This window comes from Polypterus senegalus, chromosome 13, assembly GCF_016835505.1.
Source record: "Polypterus senegalus isolate Bchr_013 chromosome 13, ASM1683550v1, whole genome shotgun sequence".
Classification (NCBI taxonomy): domain Eukaryota; kingdom Metazoa; phylum Chordata; class Cladistia; order Polypteriformes; family Polypteridae; genus Polypterus; species Polypterus senegalus.
This window is the reverse complement of record NC_053166.1, coordinates 42,603,936-42,621,427: the sequence shown is the minus strand read 5'-3', so window position 1 is coordinate 42,621,427 and position 17,492 is coordinate 42,603,936. Positions and strand designations below refer to the sequence as shown.

At 37.6% G+C, this 17,492-nt stretch overlaps 1 protein-coding gene across 2 annotated transcripts in view; it reads left to right on the top strand.

Moving 5' to 3' along the window:
* fnip1 (folliculin interacting protein 1) overlaps positions 1–17,492 on the top strand; it is a 157,408-nt gene that overhangs the window by 35,438 nt on the left and 104,478 nt on the right. The window lies entirely within an intron of this gene.

The window sequence follows — 17,492 nt, the reverse complement described above, 5'->3', positions numbered from 1 at the left end:
CAGTCCTATTCAATGTGTAACTGTGCCACCTCCTATAAATCTCAGACCTGCCTCTTCTGGAATAACCAACACAATACAAGTGATGAAAACAGATTGTTCAACTTTACTTCTTGCAACTCCACATTTTCATTTAATGAGTTTATATGGTGGTTCTTATTAGAGACTTTGTATAGCAGTCTTAGGGTACTGAAACACATTAAATCTTGGGGTTCTGTTCCTAGACACTCTTTCTACTGGCAGTATGTATTTAGCAACGTGCACAGATACAAGGAGCGATATTCTACTAATTACTTGCATAGATCTGGCAACTGTGCTTAAGCTCAGTGATCATTTATATACTTTCCTGAGGCATAATGAAGTTTCTTTAGTGTATTTGGGTATTTGCCTACCCGGTTGCTCTATATGAGCGTCTGCCTAATTTTTGTTTTGTTTAGTGCCTTTTTTGTTTACAGTGTTAGTGGGGTTGTGTACTTTTACCCGATGATAAAATGTCTTGTCTTCCATACACCTTGTTCTGATCAGCAACCTGTCAATGAAACACATTAAGGCTATGAGGTCAAATTTGTTTCTGTGAATATAGTTCAACTGCATAAAGAATATTATTTGAGGAGAAAATTCTGAAAATCAAATTAGTTGTTATTTGTTTTAATTTGTGTTAATTTTAATTGATCATACTATATACTGTAGCTGTATTTTTCTAATCTTATTTTTGCTCATTAATTCTAAGATCAGTGTTTTTGCTTTTTTGTTTAGTTATCTTTTAACAATAATTATTCAGATGGACAACCTTTTATTTCATGAAAACAAATTCCTTTCACAAAGAATTTAGTGTTAGATTTTTTACCTAATCTAATTGTTCTTATTTTGAATCCACAGGTATACTTGTTAGAGTGTTGCCAATACTTGTAATTAATCAAACAGGGACTTCTGTGACCATGATTATGTGGATGTATTCTGATTTAGTTTTAAAATAGATAAATCCATCTTTTTTCAGTCCCATTCCATCTAATTCAGGGCTGTGAGGGGCTGGAATTTTGGAATAATGAAGGCACCATCCCTGGAGTAGGTGACAACTTGATTATCCCTAAAGAGAGTGTTCTAGTGCATGACGCAGACCATATTCACTATTATTTATGAATGAGTGACCAAAGATTGTGTCGAACTGTGCCAACATTTAATTAAATCCCTCAGTCAGATTGATTTCTTGGTTTGCCAACTTTTATTGCAAATTTTGATAGCTTTTGGACCAAACCAATTTTTTTATCTGGAGATAAAAGAATACAATTTTTGGAAGGGTGACATCAATGGAAATTTATAGAAAGAAGGCAAGAACTGATCATGACAGTATTAGCTGCTGCTCATGGGGCCATTCTGATTGTGTGGACCTGCATTTGGCTCCACACTGGTTCAGCTTGACATGGTCCTGGATGTGTAGTTCCCAAAAACGCTGAAGTATCCTAAAGTTGATTTATAGAACATCTCCCTCACATTGCACTCTTCTCTAAAGGAGAGCAGTTATCTTAGAAATGTATGGGCTAGTTTTAATATTATTTTTCATTGAGTAAATTGTATGAATTTACTTTTGTAGACAGGTTTGTTCACTTTTCATATGTTTGAGTTACCATCATCATTTCCAGTTTTTTTGGTGTGTGTTTAAGTGTGCTTTTTTTAATTCATTAGCAGCAAACCAACTAATCAGTTTTCAGTTTCTTCCCTGACCAAGTTTGGGGATCACAGTAGATTTCAGATATCAATCCAGAGTTTTACGATGCACATATTTTATATATGCAAGGGAGCTAAATTTCACTTGGCTGTTACTAATAGACTATTAGAATATAGCATACAAAATTGAGGAGAGGATACAGGTCATGGTAGTAGTTCATTTAATTGATTTGATGATCTGGCTGCTTCCTTTTACCCGAGCAGAAACACTCCATCCTTCCATCCATTATTAGAGCCTCATAATCCAAATCAAGGGTCTCATGGGACTTGCCCTATTCCAGCAAAAATGTTTGCAAGAGAGCATAGGAGTCAACCTTGTTACACTTTCAGTTCATTGCAGTGCATATTCACTTGACAAACACACACACACACACCCTCAAATGGACAATTTACAGGTGCCTAATAGCAAATGAAATAGTTGTAAATTAACACCCCCATCTTCTACCAAAAATCCTCAGGGACATTCCAAACATAAAAGATAAGCACCGTTAGCGGTGTAAAGTAAAAAAGTAAATTTTTTGCAAAAATAGTCAGGAGGCATACATATACCAAGTACAGTAGCTATAATTAAAGTAATACCTTTGGTCTTTGGTGCTGAGGATGAGCCAGATTTTAATTACAGCCGTTTTCACTGTACAGTGGAACCTCTAGATACGAGTTTAATTCGTTCCAGCACTGAGCTTGTATAGCGAATTTCTTGTATCTAGAACAAAACTTCCCCATTGAAAATACACTTTGTCTGCTGAGCATCATGTGATCATAACTGAGTTGATGGTTCTTCTCTCTCGTGCGCGTCTCCCTCTCATTATCTCTCTTGCTCGCTCGCGCGCCCCCTCTCTCTCTCCTTATTTCTCTTGCTCGCTCGCTCGCACGCCTCTCTCTCTCCCTCTCCTTATCTCTCTTGCTCGCTCGCTCGCGCGCTCTCTCTCTCTCTCTCTCTCTCTCTCCCTCTCCTTATCTCCCTTGCTCGCTTGCTCATGCGCCTCTCTCTCTCTCCTCTTGAGGGTAGAGAAAAGCCAAGCAAAATGACACCTTTTATTGGCTAACTAAAAAGATTACAATATGCAAGCTTTCGAGGCAACTCAGGCCCCTTCTTCAGGCAAGATGTAATCAAAGCTTGCATATTGTAATCTTTTTAGTTAGCCAATAAAAGGTGTCATTTTGCTTGGCTTTTCTCTACATTCATAATGGCTAACACGGTACAACACCCTAGTACTCCTCTTGAGGGCAATCGTCTCCTATTCTCCGTCTGCATGTCCGCAATATATTTGGATACGCTTATACGGCGAACTGCTACAGCAAAACAATGAAATCACAAGCGCACAAACGCGTAGATCCTCACGCTACGGGAGAACAAGGACCACTGAGTGATCTGACGGGCTGGCAGCGTCAGCTTGGGTGAATCCCCGAGTTGAGGTAGATTGGGAAACGCGTCATGCATAACCACAGCCTGGCGCGTGGCTCGTTACGCAAGCCAATGCTCGTATTTAGATCGGAATTTTTTGCTCATACTTTCCTCTTATCTTGAGTTTCTCGTATACAGAGGTGATCGTATTTAGAGGTTCCACTGTATTGTAATTTATAAGTCTTTTTTTTTATTTTTCACTGCTAATAAAGAAGGCCACCAACTTTACCTTGAAAAACATTCTCAAACAAACTTAATCCAGTTCAACGTTGTGTAAGGCAGGAGCCCAACTTTGCAGCATTGGGTGACACAGAATGTCAAACATAGCTTGTCTTTGAGATGTGGGAGGGAAACTGGAGTACCTAGAGAAAAACCCATGCAGATGCAAGACTATGCAAATTCAAAAGTATCGCCAGCTACTGGATCCATGAGCCAACAGTGGTAAACAGAAAAATATATTTACATACAGTTTGTACGGTCCAGAACGGATTAATTGTATTTACATATAATCCTATGGGGGAAATTACTTCAGGTCATGACCAAATTGGGTTGCTACCAGAGTTTTGGAACGAATTACGGTGGTGACCTGAGGTTCCACTCTATATGATAGGGCCGGCCTTGCCTGGGATCAAATTCTACATCAAGTCTCTTTCTCTGTGCTCAGTCCAAGTTTAGTTCTGGTTTTGTTTTCAGTGATACCAGCAATCTCAACAGCCCTACAATCGGACAAAGCAAAATGGGTAAATAGATGAAATATTACAGGGGTTGCATGGCAACACAGCTAACAGCACTGCTTAATTTAGTTACTAAGCTCCATTTTATTTCACTCTAGGGGGCTCTGCCCCCTGCTCACTTTGCTCACCAACCCTGTGGATTGGTCCTGTGGAAATATACAATTTAAAGTGTTTTTTTTTTTTCATGGGAATTGTTACATATGTATTATGTTCACTTTTTTATTTTAAAACTTCAGTAAAAACAATATTTGGAATTAACTTTTCTTAAAGAGCGCATTGAATTTTAATTCCTTGTTTGGTCTTACAGCGTGATAATGCAACGTATAACTGGCCGTGAGTGAATATCGTTTCTTTGTCTCTTATAAATAAACCAACGTTTTCAAATGTTTGTCCTTGTTAAAGTGGGACTATCGAGAGCCGATGTAGCCGGTGGCATTGTTCTCAAGAAGCTGTAAATTTCTGGCCATTGTGGACTGCATGTCATTGTGATAAATAAATCTGGCTGACCGATATTTCTGGATATTGCCATTGCATCACGACATAACTGTTGCAATGTTCTTGGACTACCTTGATATTATGATGGTAATATTACTGCTTTACCTATTGATATTTGAATTTTGAACATGATCAATGAGACCTTACATATGTTCAATTCGAAGTTTAGCTTGATTCGATTTAATAAAGAAGAGACAATTAGCTGCGACTTTTACATATGCATTAGTAATGTAATGTTGCGATAGACGTTGAGGTGATAGAAATGGGTTAAATACATGGGACCGTATCACTAATTTTGACTTGAAATATTGTGTTGGTGTTATTTGTTTTTCTGAATGTGTTTGTTTCATATTGTATGATCATCCTCTTTCGCCATCTGGGAAAAGCTAAGGAAAGAGTAAAGGGTTGGCATGTGACGATGTATTTGACATAAATGAAGAATCATGCTTTGCCTTTGGATATACACGAATATCTACTCTGTCTTTGATATCTCCGTCTTTCGAAATTATTATCGCTGACAATTCATCACATGTGGGTTTATTATAAATGAGACTGTGATCTTTCAGATTCATATAGAAATCCAAGAAAATTTCTTTGTCCATGTTTTGCTGATAAATTTCCTGTAAAGTGCAATACTTTTGGACGTATGGATTTGTATCCATAATTGGCTGTATAATTTCTATGACATTGGATCGTTTAACTCTTTTGATTCTATGTTGCATCACTTTTCCATGGTCATAAATATACACCTGACCAAATTGTGTTTTTTTCAAAATTAAACTTGTCGTAGCTGTAATTGTTGCTGGAACGCAGATTCTCACAGTGTATGGTCCATTATTGTGTAAATCAACGTTTTGTGCAATGAATGATGCTAAAGCGAAAAGATTATTGTAGACGCGTATATTTTGCCTGTAGTGTTTGTGGATTTCACTTTCACCAAACAACAAATCTTTTAATTCTTGCGGAAACGACTCATTATTGGGAAGCAGCAGTACTTCTCCGTGATGGCAACATGATTTAGACGATCTTCGAGTCTCTGACTTAAACTTTAAAGTCTTACAATAGCTACATGCTTCCGACATATCACCTTTGTCCATACAGTGGGTACGGAAAGTATTCAGACCCCCTTCAATTTTTCACTCTGTTATATTGCAGCCATTTGCTAAAATAATTTAAATTTATTTTTTCCCTCATTAATGTACACACAGCACCCCATATTGACAGACAAAAAAAAGAATTTTTGAAATTGTTGCAGATTTATTAAAAAAGAAAAACTGAAATATCACATGGTCCTAAGTATTCAGACCCTTTGCTCAGTATTCAGTAGAAGCACCCTTTTGAGCTAATACAGCCATGAGTCTTCTTGGGAAAGATGCAACAAGTTTTTCACACCTGGATTTAGGGATCCTCTGGCATTCCTCCTTGAAGACCCTCTCCAGTTCTGTCAGGTTGGATGGTAAACGCTGGTGGACAGCCATTTTTAGGTCTCTCCAGAGATGCTCAATTGAGTTAAAATTAGGGCTCTGGCTGGGCCATTCAAGAACAGTCACAGAGTTGTTGTGAAGCCACTCCTTCATTATTTTAGCTGTGTGCTTAGGGTCATTGTCTTGTTGGAAGGTCCTTAGCACTCTGGAGAAGGTTTTTGTCCAGGATATCCCTGTACTTGGCCACATTCATCTTTCCCTCGATTGCAACCAGTCGTCCTGCCCCAGCAGCTGAAAAACACCCCCACAGCATGATGCTGCCACCGCCATGCTTCACTGTGGGTACTGTATTGGACAAGTGATGAGCAGTGCCTGGTTGTCTCCACACATACTGCTTAGAATTAAGGCCAAAAAGTTCTATCTTGGAGTTTGCTAAAAGACACCTGAAGGACTCCGAGATGGTGAGAAATAAGATTCTCTGCTAAAAGACACCTAAAGGACTCTGAAATGGTGAGAAATAAGATTCTCTGGTCTGATGAGACCAAGATAGAACTTTTTGGCCTTAATTCTAAGCGGTATGTGTGGAGACAACCAGGCACTGCTCATCACTTGTCCAATACAGTCCCCACAGTGAAGCATGGCGGTGGCAGCATCATGCTGTGGGGGTGTTTTTCAGCTGCAGGGGCAGGGCGACTGGTTGCAATCGAGGGAAAGATGAATGTGGCCAAGTACAGGGATATCCTGGACAAAAACCTTCTCCAGAGTGCTAAGGACCTCAGACTGGGCCAAAGGTTTATATTCCAACAAGACAATGACACACAGCTAAAATAACGAAGGAATGGCTTCACAACAACTCTGTGACTGTTCTTGAATGGCCCACCCAGAGCCCTGACTTAAACTCAATTGAGCATCTCTGGAGAGACCTAAAAATGGCTGTCCACCAACGTTTACCATCCAACCTGACAGAACTGGAGAGGATCTGCAAGGAGGAATGGCAGAGAATCCCCAAATCTAGGTGTGAAAAACATGTTGCATCTTTCCCAAGAATACTCATGGCTGTATTAGCTCAAAAGGGTGGGTGCTTTTACTAAATACTGAGCAAAGGATCTGAATACATAGGACCATGTGATATTTCAGTATATCTTTTTTAATAAATCTGCAACAATTTCAAAAATCCTTTTTTTCTTGTCTGTCAATATGGGGTGCTGTGTGTACATTAATGAGGGAAAAAATGAATTTAAATGATTTTAGCAAATGACTGCAATATAACAAAAGAGTGAAAAATTGAAGGGGGTCTGAATACTTTCCGTACCCACTGTATATTCAGTCTCTTTTTGCTGTTCCTTATTTCACCTAGTAATAATTTCTGTTTGTTTGTGCGACTGCGATCTGCACTTTTTTTTTTTTGCCACTTTCAAATTTTAGTATTGTCATATTTTTGAACTTGCTCTGCGTGTGTATTGTGCCAAGGTTTTTTTTGGAGCCTTTCGAATTCCACTGCTTTCATAATTTGTAACCTGCTCTGCATGTGTATGGCGCCAATGTTTTTGAACATCTTTATGAAGTTCTACTGTGTCTTTTACTCTTAGCCTTTTATTTCTGACCCCTGGACATGCAGGGTTTTCAGTTCCATTTGTTCTGGGCTGATTATTACTTTACTTGCCTAGGTCACTTTCTCACAGAAACATGCTTCCAGTGGATGTCAGTATGATGTGACTTGACCGTGTCGCGGGAAGTGAAAGTGTCTCTGCCTGTCTGAAATGTCTCTCTTCAGAAGATCACGTCTCGCTGGAAGATTTTTTTTTTTATAATAGAGAGATTTCAAGTTGCCCTGTGTGGAGCTGGTATTCTTCCTTCATTCACATATTATTCCTCCTGGGGTGAAATAATATGCCCTTATATAAAATGGCTACTGTAAATGACCCCATTGTTTAATGGTATCCAGAGATTCTGTTATGGCACTAGGTGATCATTCTTGCTTTGTGCTTATTGCTGCTAGGATGTCATCCTTGCTGTCATAGACCCATAACAGGAAAAAAAAACTTGGTGCCTATGAGTGAACTGAACAAAATTACGTATTTGTAAGTCAGGAAATCCTTATATTGTGTTTCAAGGAGAACTTGAGAAGCTGAAGAAAATTAAATTTTACAGGTAAAAAATATTTTCTTAATGTTTGTCATTCTTACTGACCGTGCTTTTTGGTGGCAATACAGACTGTTGCAGATTATCAGCACAATTGTCATATGAGTATGAAGCTACACCATTCTTTCCAGTAATTAATTATTATACACTAGGTAACACAATATTTTTGTTGGTATAATAGTAATAGGGCAATATCGGGTCACCCTTGAACTTATGCACAGATAGAAAACATGTCGTTCAAGAAAGGCTTACCAAACTAGAAAGCTGAATTTTGTCAGTAAAGAAGCAAAATGAGAACATGGACCCCATCAATCCAAATCACCAGAATGTGATTGAATTAGTAAAGTTTGGGTAGTCTAGTAATAGGAGTAGTGATGATTTTTTTTTAATAAAGATTATTAGATGCCACAACTAGATAAACAGATACTTAATTGAGCTAATGCAGAAATTGTTTTAAAACAGCACCTACAAATCATTATGGCTATTTGATTATAGCTGTTTAAAGGACCACATTGTTTTTAATGTTCAAAATAGTGCTTGAAACCAGTTTTTTTTTTTTTTTAATATAATAAATACATTATTAGCAGGTCAGGTCAGGATTTGGCTTGGGCAGTGCCGGTAAGTTTTTATGTGCGCTTCTGTCTCACTTCAGTTTGGTCCAATTGCATTTGTAAATATGACTATAAAAACAAATATCTTTTATTGTCTGGTTATTTTCCTATTAGTCAAGTGGCTGTGTGCTTTGTATGAATTTGTAGTCATTTACTCAGCAATGAGGTCTTATGACTTGATGAATCATTGTCATTCAAACTTCATTACTTATTGCTCAAAAATATAAAAGAAGCCTTATTTTGTCATTTGGAACAGTTATTTTTTTCACATAATGTCTCATACATTGTTGGATATGATTCCCAGAGCTATAAGAGAGAAAAGAAACAGCAGTATGGCTCATTTCCAAAGCAGGTAAATGCTAAATAGTTTTTAAAGGGTTTTGGGAATTTAATCTTAGACCGGTTTCAGTAGCTAAAAAAAGTAAGCTAGAGTGTCCACCTCAGGCTAGAATGTTAAGCAACTGTTGGATGATCCTTCATTTGTATTTTCACTGTTGTTGCTTATACTGTTTCTTTGAGCTTCTCTCACAACAACAAACAAAGGGCAAGAGCCACCTGACTGGAACAGAGCGTACTCAGATACATACTCATGTACATCTTTGAGAATATCAGAAAAATAGACCATTACTAATGTGATTAATGTGATTAGTGCTCATTTTTTGGTCAGTGAGTGTGGAGTCCAAAGTAAAGCTCCAAAATAATTTGTAAATATATTTATTCAGGTAATTATTATCTTTACCTTCCCCTCCTATCTCTAGTGCAATCAAATTTAAATGCTGAAATTTAGATAATGGTGGAATCAAGTTTGTTATGTGGTGTATGAATTAAAGATTACACAGCATAACTAACTAGAAATGTCTATACATAAATTGAAGATAGTTTGTGTACCTTTTGTTTCTTAAATTTTTATATTAGAGTAAAATGTTCACTTTAATCAAGAATAACTGTCAAGAGTTTACTATTTTTTATGTTTTTATAACTGTAGTTAAATTGGTTTCATTTTTTGTTGATGGAAAAAATATCTATATATTATAAATGTTAACCAATAAAACTTAACTACTAAGCTTTTCCATAAGCATCATGCTTTCAAATTTTTCCCTCATGTGAGTCTTTGGCTTACAATTCACATTAATTGTAGCTGAAAATCTGTTGCCATAGTAACACATAGCAGCCAAAAATTAGAACCTGCTGAGCAAACAACTATACAGCAAAATGTAGCCGTCTGTCTTCACTTCTGCTTCATACAGCACAGTGTGCTTTTGCCTTGCTTGATGTTTGGTGCCTTGAAGGGCCACAGTTGAGAGCCAGCATGGCAACAGGTGGAGATTTCAGTTAGAGTGTAAGATTGTACTACAATTGTTAGTATTGGTAAGAGAATGACTTTGATATAAAGTTTGAGAATGAATTAGATATCAAGTTTGGTAAAGGGGAGAAAAATGTGATAATCAAAAGGAAAATGTATACATGAAATAGCATAGGGCGCCACGGTGGCGCATTGGTAGCGCTGCTGCCTCGCAGTTAGGAGACCTGGGTTTGCTTCCCGGGTCCTCCCTGCGTGGGGTTTGCATGTTCTCCCCGTGTCTGCATGGGTTTCCTCCGGACCCTCTGGTTTCCTCCCACAGTCCAAAGACATGCAGGTTAGGTGGATTGGCGATTCTAAATTGGCCCTAGTGTGTGCTTGGTGTGTGGGTGTGTTTGTGTGTGTCCTGTGATGGGTTGGCACCCTGCCCAAGATTGGTTTTTGCCTTGTGCCCTGTGTTGGCTGGGATTGGCTCCAGCAGACCCCCATGACCCTGTGTTTGGATTCAGTGGGTTGGAAAATGGATGGATGGATGAAATAGCATAACAAAAGTGACAGTATAATATTGTTAACAACATTATGCATTAATGCACTCAGGGGTGGTCCTAGCCTGTTTGGTGCCCTGGGCGAACACCCCCTCTGGTGGTGCCCCCTGTAACCCCGGCCCCCTCTGCACCCCCCCAGTGTTCTAATAAACAATGAAAAAATACAGTGCAATAAAACAAACTAATGGAAATGTAATGTCTAACAGAGACAAAATCAAATTTTACATTTATACAGCACCAAAATATTTCGTTATAGTCTAAAGAATTTTCACTTTAGTACCTTCTCTAGTCATCAGTTCACCAGGTCACTAACAACTACATAAACCTTTTCTCTCAGAGCTGCAGTCAGTTTATTATTTTGGGTTAACTTTCCCCGCCTCCCACTCTCCACTACACGAGTCATTTGCATTAGTAAGTTAGCATGCAAACATATATATCCATACAAAAAAACTCTTACTAACTCAAATCATTTTATCAACATGTTCAAAATCTCATTGACGATATTTTACCGTTGTAAAGCCTGTAATGTGCACGCCAATTATGGCGAATTTACTAACCTGTGATAAAGAATAGAGAGAGCACACGCATTGATTGACCTGGCGTCAGCTTCACACAGGAGGATTTATTATTCCTGTTTGCTGTACTCTGCTCTATGCTGCTCGCGCAAGGAGTGCCCATCTAACGATTTCTACGATTTCGCACAACCCAGGAAAAATTAATTGTGACATAATGGGCTTCGATTGACAATGTTATAAATGAAATGTGCTTTATTTGGAAGTGCCCCACCATCCCCAAACCCCCCGACAGGTTTTGTGTGAGATTTCAGCACAGCATAAGCAAACAGGCGCGCCGAGGGCCCTCGCTCTCACTTCCCGCATATATGGGTATGATAGAATTTAGAAAACACATCGGTGCAAATTATAAGTCTATATCATAATATCTGGTGCTTTTGTGTTTGTTTGTTTTTATTTTGTTTTATTTTGCAAGCTGGTTATTAGATGCCGCACCAGCCAGCCAGAGAATCCCCCGCCGCCCTGCCCCTCTCCTCCCTTTTCTGCAAGCAGCAAGCGCACCTCGCAAATGGAGGGCTCCCTTACTCCCCGCAAATAGGTAATAGAAAACCGATCGGTGCCCATGCAATCCCAAAAATGCGCTGGCATGATGTTGGGGCAGCATGGGGGTGCGCAAAAATTAAAAAAAAAAAGTTTTGCCAATGCCCAAGATGCCACCCCCACCACGATGCCGCCCTGGGCAACGGCCCATGTCGACTCATATCAAAAACTACCCCTAAATGCACTTTATAACCCTAAACAGCCCACATTTTACAGTCCACAAAAGTAAAGTATACAGTATTGTAATCTGTTTCCAATGGTGGAAGAATGTATCTCAAGCTGGGAATGAATCTTTCAAGGCAACAAGTGGAACAGCTAAATTGACAGTGAGAGTTGATTTAAGGAGTAAAATGATAGTCTCATTTTTTGCATGAATCTCACAGGACCTGGGAGATTACATTATATAAGAAATATGTTTTGGGGTGTTTGTTTTAAATGTCTCCTTATTTAGAAAATGTCTGGATATTGAACAATTTCTGCTGTTGGGGAACCACTATCTAACCAACTCAAGGAGGAAATTAAGCATGGTTTTTGATGATTTTTTCACCAGTAGTTTGAGTACAGAGTTCAGGATTATTAGGATTGGGTTATCACATACATGTTTGGGCTTCAAATACACTTGATCATGTATTGCAGTTTGAATAATCAACATTAATTTGAAATGATTCAATCAGTATTGAATTACTCCAGACACTGCTTTGTTGAGTATTAGGATTTTTTTAAGATTGCCATTTCACATTTGCCCATCATTCCAGAAATATTCGATTTTTAGTTTTGGGTTGGTAGATTCTGTTGTAATGTAATTCATAGCTTTTTTCACTGTGCAAGAGTAGCATTTTCCTTTTCAGCAGCCCCATTATAGCTTGGCTCCATCATACCTTTCAGCAAGAAGAGCTTACGCGTACATATGTCTCTAAAATATAAACTCCTGCTGGTAGCTTTTGTAGATTTCTAGTAAGAAAAAAACAATGTATTTAGAGAGAAAGGAGAGTACAAGTACTTACTATATGTTATGCTATGGCTCCCATTCTGCCTATCCTGCACAGTGGAGCTAAGGGAATTTTAAACAGATGAAATTTGGGTATAATACCTCTTGATTGGTTACATTTATTATACACAGTTAATGTGTTTGCATTGCTTACAATAGTGTTTCTGTGAAGGTTGCCTGAAAACAGATCATGAAATGTCAGACTCTGATTAATCTAAACTGGGGCACTTTTAAGTCTTTCCATGTTTAACAAATAGAATAATCACGCCCTAAATTATCTAGTTCATCATTATGCCTTTATCAAAAAAACATCATAAAATACAAAATTCTTACAATTGCTCTTGAGTGATTTTTAAGAAAATGTAAAGTTAATGTTTAGTGAGCAAAGGTTTTCAAGTAGAGCAAAAGAACCTTATTACTACAGTTAGTCTCATGTTAAGCTGAAAAGAAGCAAAATGACAGCTAATAAACACTTTAATTTGATTAATAGAACAGCAGAAGGCTAAATAGCCTGAGCAGTCTCAAGATGCTTTGTGAGGTGGTGTTGACACGAGGCTCATTCCTTTTGTTAAAGAGCTGCAGTGTTCACAAATGTCCTTCAAGCAGCAGTATACGGCATATTATACGTGCAAGTGAAGTATAAAACTGCTATGAAGCTCCAAGAAGGATGGTTAATGATTAATTTTTATCTATTCTGAGCACTAGTTTCCAACTTGCTTTACATGAATTGCAAAAATGAAGAATATATGAAACTGTAAGTAATGATTTGTTGTGAAAGGTGTATGTGAAATATCACCTTACAAGAACCATGAAGCTCAGGTAGTGCCAGTGGTGTAGCCTTCTAAAATTTTAAGCCATTTTGAAATATGCTTGAATGATTGTTTGTTTTTATTATTTAATATTAAAAGTCATGTAACATTGTTTAAATATGTGAGTTTTTGCTATAATGCCTCAGATGCTACAGGATTAACATAATTGTGAGGATCACTAGCCAAGAGAAATAAAAATCTGCTGGAGAATCTGCAGAAAACTCATGTGGACAGTATAGGTCTTTACAGGAAATATTATGAGAGGATTTTTAAAATCCTAAGTTGTTTTGTGGCATGCATACAGTGCCCATTCATTAATAAGGCCTAGTCTAAATTTGATATCAAATAGCCATTTGTGAACTGCATATCAACCATTCAAGGCTCTGAGGTCTCTCTGACACATCAGTGATTGTGAAAATGCTCTGCAGAAATTAATGCAGTTTCTTTATTAAAGAATTGTGCCTTACAGGGCAAAGAAAGCTGAACATGTTTCAGCAAGAATGAAAGAATGTCTTTCTGCATCACTTGTATTACAACTTTCAAGTATCAAGTATCAGCAGTTAAAATGTTTAGGCCTTAATAACTTGGAAATTTAAAGAGAGGTGTTACAAACACTGACTAAGACAATCTCTAAAAATTGATAGAAATGCCATTTCAGGGTAAAGGTAACCTTTAAATTAAAGTTCAGGAATAAATTTAAGGACAGTTGTCAGCTGCACCTTCATATTCGCAACTGATGGTAGACCTATGGGAGATCAGATCTTTGCTACATCTTTGCTTTGTCAAAACAGGCATGTTTAAACGCCAATGGAGAGGAGACTCTGGCGGGTTTGACATGTGCCCAAGTGGCCAGACAGAGTGACGTGTGGAACGTTGGCTCAGGCTGATGCAGACTCTGATGTCACTAGCCACCACTGAATATTGTCTCTTGGCATGGGCAATGAGTTGGCTGCAAAAAGTTGCTAGGTGAAGGTGATGTGGAGGTTGGATGTAGTGTAGCAGGAAGTGACAGAAGCAGGTGTTTGGGCCATTTTACCTACGTCGTCTTCAGGTTATTTGTCCTCACATATAAAACCTGTCTGTTAGAGTACCTCTGTTCTTGCTGTACCAGACAATGGCAGTCTTCTAACTATACAGTATACATGTCACAATTTTGGTGTGGCTCATTCAGATTTAAAAAGCTCTTTTAGTGAAACTTCCTCTGTATATCTGTTTTTCAGGCTCCTTCAGTTGTACCATCTCTACAGTTTGCAAGCAAGCTTTTTTATGACAGTATCATGGAGATCCTAGATTATTTAACCCAGAGCATTAAAATCAATAACCCAAGTTGGATAGTCAATCCATAGCAGATATACAAACTCGGGCAAACATTAATCCTGGTCCAGTTTACAATGATAAATGAAATTCATACAATTAACTGTACTCTGTTCATGTCACAATACTACTACCACTACTACTAATATTACTAATTATATATAGTGGCAGACGGCTGGGGGATTCTGTCCAGGAAGGACACCTGGAAGGTGGAAGGACCGGGAGAGGGACAATACCTCCTCTGGGCCACAAGAGGGCAGCTGTCCTTGTCTGCATTGGGGCCACAGGATCAGAGCTTAGAAGCTCAACTCTGTTGGGGCCCATGGCGACTGCCAGGAGGTGCCCGGAGGATTACAGAGCCTTGGACTGCAGCACTTCCACCACACTGAGAAGAGCAACCGGAAGATTGTCACGGAGCACCTGGAGCACATGCAGGGTATTATAAAAGGGGTCGCCTCACTCCTTTTGAGGAGCCTGAGGCAGAGGCGGACGAGAGGAGTAGAGGCAGCAGAAGAATAGAGAGAGAGTTAAAGAAAGGAGGGTCTGTGAGCTACTTGTGGCTGTTTAATGCATTGTGTGGTGTTGTAAAAGCAGAAAAGAAATATTAAATGTGTGTGTATTTGGACATCTGTGGTCTGTCTGTGTGTTCAAGGGCTGAAACTCCACTATATATAAATATATATATATATGTATATATATATATATATATATATATATATATATATATATATGTATATATGTATATATATATGTATATATGTATATATATATATATATGTATATATATATATATGTATATATATATATATATGTATATATATATAAATAATATAAAAATATTTGTTTCCCATCTTTCTTGATATTGACTATTATGGGCAGAGACGAGTAGATAATAAAGCTGATAAATTGCTAAAAACAATTGTATTGACAGACTACTATTGTCTGGTGTTTTATTTATTTATTTTTTTTGCATAGCTCTGGAAATGCGTGTGCACATTTTTTGCATCATAGATTGGTGCAGTGATTATAGCTGTTGTCTCACTGCTTCATGACACTGGGGCTGAATTGTCAGACTAGTCACAGTCTGAGTTATGAATTTGCAAATTCTTTGTTTGTCTGGTACTATGGTTTCCTCCCTTTTCACTAAAATATATGTGTGATATTTTGATTGGTAATTGTGAGCTTGTTTAGTATGAATGTCTGAATGTGGCTCTTTATACAGTAGAATGGTATTGGATATTCTCTTCCAGCTGATGTTAGAATAGAGTCTGCCTCATCACAGCTCTAAACTTGATTTAAGCCTGTATGAAAGTGGATGAATAGGCTGATGTGCAGGTATATTCAGTATTTTGCTTTCTGTGTTATTTCATGCTTCCACTGGTGATTTTGTCTTTTATTGTAGCCCTACTTGTTTAAATGTTTTTGAGGAAGGACAAAAATAAATCACCTCCGTATGCTAGAGTAAATCTTGCACAGCTGGAGTGTTTTTTCTTAATACTGATTTTTATTACACTTTCAGAACCAAGTTTCTTAGAAAGGATACATTTTAAACTTCTTGTTAGGCTTATTGGTAATAGTTGTATTCTTGATTTTAGAACCTTCTGACCTTCCCATTGTTCAAAACATTTAAAAATATTCTAAAGCAATGATATTTAGTTTAATTGGCTACTCTAAACCTTCCCATTCTAAGTGAATGTGTATGATTGTGCCTTTTAGTTGACTGGTGTAGTGTTCAGTGTTGTTTCTCAACTTGAACACATCACTGACAGAATATTAACATGAGTTTTTATAAGCAGGCTAAAAAATAGTTTATTTTCAGTAAATGATGTAATCTTTTTTCTGGACTTGTCAAGCTGCCTAGCATTTATTTTTGTTCAGACCACACAATTTTTAAGAAGAAGTAAGAAACTGGTTGTTTTGAATAATATTTTCATATACTGTAAACTTACTAGAGATTCAAGGACTGGCAACCAACAAACATAATTATTTTGCCCTAGTTTATATTTTCTATACAGGTAAAGGTCTGTATTGGCAGAACTTTTATGGTAAACTGGCACTAATTTTTAGCCTATATTGAGAAATACAGTACGTAATTCAAAAAATATTACATTTTCACTCTTTAGAACAGCAGCCCTTTGTTCCAACTTTTGCTCCACATACCCCTACACTGCATAAGGAGGGCACAGAAAGTGGATAGTAGGATGGATAGGTTATACAATATGAAACTGTAATAACTTCTGTATCCCTACTTGTCAAGGGATGGGGGCCCTAGTCCATTACTTGTTAACTTGGTTTCCTTTGTTCATCTAATAAAATGGTTTATTATCTGCGCAGTTTTCATCTTTTGAATCTGGAATCCAGTTTGGAAAATTTACAGTATGTATGAGGAAAAACCAAAAAAACATGTCTACCCCTAAACAGTTTCTGTGAACATTTTCATTTGATTTCACTGTCCCATCATAGTAGCAGTTTGAACTCATTTGTTATCCCTGCAGGCAGTCACAGCAGCTGCTGATAAACGTGTGCAATTAAAAATAACTGGAACAAAGGGAGGGTAATGGAAGCAGCAGTTTATTTTAGGAGTATGTCAGTTTTGTGCCTGTTGAAAAGGTATCGGCCTTGTGCCCATCTTGAAACACTTCTATCAATGTTCTGAATATTTCTTGTAAATATGAATAGATTGGTTAATGGCCCCAACAGGATATCTTGTATTTTATCTTATTTTTGACTTCCCTTTATCATAACTGTGCATACTTTCTTTGAAGTGTATATATTACTTGTTAAATGAGTAGATTGTTGTAGAAAAGTTGTTGTTCTGTTTGCCTTATTTAATTGTTTAAAATGTTTTTTGTATTATTATTTTAGTAGCAAATCTTAGTATCCGTTTTTTA